Here is a 4,460-nt window from a genome sequence, read left to right on the forward strand (position 1 = left end):
ATATTTCTGCATATTTTGGACCAAGGCCATCTTGAAAGTGTCATAGTTAGAATGTCATCAGGTGCATTGTTTAAAATGTAGAATTGTTCTTGTCCTTGAAGGCCACTGTAGCTTCTGTTATTATTCTAAAGGGTTGGGGTTACCCAGGGAGTGTTGCATTCTAGAACTTTGTAGAACTTTATTGATGATGTCATATTACACACTGCACCTTTAAAGGGGCACTGTGTAATATGACATCATCAAGAAAGTTCTAGAATGCAACGCTCCCTGTGTAATCCCACCCCTTTAGAATAATAACAGAAGCTACAGTGGCCTTCAAGGACAAGAACAATTCTAAACAATGCACCTGATGACATTCCAAAAACATGGATTCCTCCATAAGACTTACCTGCTCTATGTAGAAAATGTAATATTAATATTTGTAATTCTCCGCTCAGGAGAATAATTCAGATTATTGGCAGAGGTGATTTTACACCAATGAGTAGGCCTGTCCCGATAACAAATTTTTCTGTGCGATTAAAGGTGCAATGTGTAATATGACATCATCAAGAAAGTTCTACAAAGTTCTAGAATGCAACACTCCCTGGGTAACCCCACCCCTTTCGAATAATAACAGAAGCTACAGTGGCCTTCAAGGACAAGAACAATTCTAAATTTTAAACAATGCACCTGATGACATTCCAACTATGACACTTTCAAGATGGCAGCACTAGGCCTTGGTCCAAAATATGCAGAAATATGGACATATATGAGACCCTTTATAAGGGAAAAAATAATAATTCAAAACAAAATTTTCAGCTATTATGCACTAAATTAAATGTACTTATGGATATTATAATTACTTTCTACAAAATCTGCCTGGAAATAAAACCCAAAATTCTACACACTGCAGGTTTAATTGCACCAGAAATTATTGCAATAAGCGATAATATTGCCGTTTTGAGACCATTTTCAACTAATATAATGATAAAGGCATGATAATGCATGTACACTTTCGAAGATCAATTAACTTTTATTTTTAAAGAACACTGGAACTGGACATCTGGAAGACATTTAAAATATCCAGAATAAATTAACAAAACAACCAAAAACAATAAATAAAATTGACTCAGTCTATTTGTTTTTTCCCAAGCTGGGAAAACTGCATCGGGTGATTGCGTTTAAGGTGAAGATTCAGGTGTGTTGTATTGGCGCGTTTTGGTGATATTAGCCTCGTTTGAGAAGGAGCCGTTTTGTTCAGACCATAGATAGTATAAATAAGGTTCAGACCTGTGCAATTATGACGCGCTACTTGCCGAGCGCCCTGCGAAAATGCTGCGCTCTCAGCAAGACACGCATTATAATTGCGCAGGTCTGAGCAAGACGGCTCCCACTCAAGCGAGGATATTGTTTTCAAACAAATGCGACACGTCGGCTCGCTCAGGTTAGTTGGTTCGCCCCGGCCGTTGGGTTCAAAGCCGAAATGCTCCCACACGGCAGCTGTCACGTTCGGCTTTTTGTTTTGTTGCTCTCCTCCTCACGGGGCTCTCATGCTGCACTGTGTGTAACGCCGGGGCTCCGCCTCCCACACAGAGACCATGCAACAAGTGACTGACACGTGACAAGGTGGTTTACTCATTGTGCCCTCAGCTCGGCCTTTAAGGCAGCGCTGCAGGAAAGGCACCATTAACCATCACCAACTGAATGCTATATGGTCCAGATGCAGCCGCTGCCACTTGCCAGTGCAGCTCGGCCAAACACGCCCATCCGCCAAACACCCCCATATCGGCCAAACACGCCTACTGCTCGTGCGCATGCGTAACGCTACAGAACTAATTCAAGCCCGCAGCTCAGTCCCATTGTTGCTTACTTAGCGATGTTGTCGCTATATTTACCGACTTTTCAGACACCTCTGGCGACTTTTTCTTCAAAAAAGGGACCAGAGACAAATCTAGCTACTTTTTCTGGTGTTATTGGTGACTTTTTCGCTCAAGTATCGCTCTTTACTCTAATCAACGATCAGCGGGTGCCTTCCCTGCCTGTCCCCCTTCCCAGAGCACTGACAGGCGGCAGAGTCCTCGCGCAGCAGTCCCTCCCAGCTGCGGACAGAGCAGGAGATACACACCTCTCTGCTCTAGTGTTCCTTTAGCATCCTTATTAGCAGTTGTAGTACCCCTCTTTTAAAGTCTGAGTAGTGCAATTCAAAATGTTATGCAGTGCTTATTGAAACTGTGAGCATGTATGATTACTGCTAGACTTAACATTATCACGTCGGTTTTCTATGCAATTGTCATGTGACTGTATAAAAAGTAAATAGCCTTCAGTCGCTAATAATATTATAAGAGACTGAAGTATTATTAAATTATAATTAGAGGTGGGCATAGATTAATTTTTTTAATCTAGATTAATCTCATTGAATTTTGGAATGAATCTAGATTAAAATGGCTCATTTGAATTCATTCATAATATGTGTGTGCTCCCTAAATAATGACTCAAAGTAAGTCTTTGAGAACGTGTTTCTCAAGCCAGGTGGCTTTCATTTCGTCATCAGAACGAGTGTCTAATTATTGCGAACAAATAATATTCAAACAATTTAATCAGATATAAGGCTAAAAATCACAACATTGCACTCTTTGTTGTGCTTAAAAAAACGAAAAAAATAATTTGTTGGGTATAGGCTATAACAGAAAATAAAGCCATTAATTTTGTGCTTCAAGTGAAACATTAAATATTATTTTTACATAAATAATAAAGTCCTTATAAACTTTTCAAGAAGCTGGACTAGAGTGAATATTGGACAGGCTTTATAGGTCCATGGCTTTTACCTGTGGGACAGCGCTTCACCTAACAGCTGGCTGCAACACCAACCTACAGTCTATTGTGCGACAGAGAGCTAGTTATCATTAGCATCAGCGTTAGCCGACATCACGGCAACAGCTGAATAATGTAACACATTACACAAGTTACACTACATGAAAACAACGGGCTGTAGACGCTAGAGTTATAATTGCGTGTAGGAAACATTGTTGAGACTGGAATTTCGTACCACAGCGGCCGTTCCATAATACAACACTCCCTTTAGCAATGGCTGAATATAAGACCTCCCTGTGCTGTGTATCTCCGGGAGCGAGTGGCATTAATAACTTATAAAAGTAAACGTTTAACATGATTACGGGCTTTTAGATGCTTTAATCATATGCCGAATTTATAAACAGACCGTATTATTAACAATAAATTAAGTTATGTACATGTCAGAGTTACGTACATGGATACATTTATAAGTAAACATTGAATAGACAGATTTGTGAAGGGGGTTTGGCGCTGAGTGTTACATTAGCGATCCTGCAGCCAGGTGGTGTGTGTCGTGGGCAAGTGATGGAGAGAGAGAGCGGCGGGTGTGTGAGAGAAGCTTCGCTCCTGCAATAAAGGCTCCTCAAGTGTCAACAACGGCCCCCGGCTATTATTACCCGACCAGAGAACTCACGGAAGGGGGTTCACCCTGACGGCGGACAGCCATCGGCCCTGGAGGGAACCATCTCCCCTGAGCCGAACAGGAGGTGGAATAAGAGATTAACGGCGATATTTTTTTTTATCGCCGATAAGAGTTTTGCGTTAACGCAGCACGTTAACGCCGATAACGGCCCACCACTAATATTTATATATCATTCATATATAATGAGGTTTAGTAATTCTCCATTTGTACAATGAATATGATAAGCTATAGTAAGCTAGCCGATACAAATAGCATATGAGTGATTTACATAGTAAGAATATTAATTAGTTAGTGAACTCTTTCATCCTGTGTTAGGGTTAGGTAACCTAGGTAACCAGAGGCATTCCGCTGTTTGTGGTTTTTATTACTAAACATCAGGGTTAGGGTTAGGGTTAGGTAACCTAGGTAACCAGAACATCAGAGGGAAATATTGACTGAAAACAAAATCTGTGTTTGAACTTTGACCTAACCTCAAACCCAAACATGTATGGAAGCCAAATGAAAAACATGTTTGACCAATCAATAAAGAACCATTGTACACACATCCACAACACATGTGTACTGTGGTTATTTTGAAGGGTGTCCTCCCATTATACAGTGGGCATGTGGAAGAGTAACACCCAATCACCCTCCCCAGTTATCCCATTAGTTCCTCTGTTATGGACGGAGGAGAAGTGACGGTTCATGACAGAATGGGGTTCAGTATGTGCTACAGTTAAAGTGTTGTTGAAAGTTGATGAGCATAACCGCTTTAACTTGTTTAAAAGCACATACATCACGAATTCATGTTAAATCTGACTTTTTATATAATGTCCCTTAAAGTTAAATTTTAATTGTTGAAACATGAGCATCCCCTGCTTATCTTTAAAAAGCATTATATACTGTATAAGTGATTGAAACCTTGCAGTGGTGGGTTAGGGTTACCTTAACCCAGCCGCTTGTAAACTTATTCCTATAAGTCTGTCTCTCAGTGGTGTTAGGTCCATAG

Source organism: Ammodytes marinus (genome assembly GCF_949987685.1).
Source record: "Ammodytes marinus genome assembly, chromosome: 5".
Classification (NCBI taxonomy): Eukaryota; Metazoa; Chordata; class Actinopteri; order Uranoscopiformes; family Ammodytidae; genus Ammodytes; species Ammodytes marinus.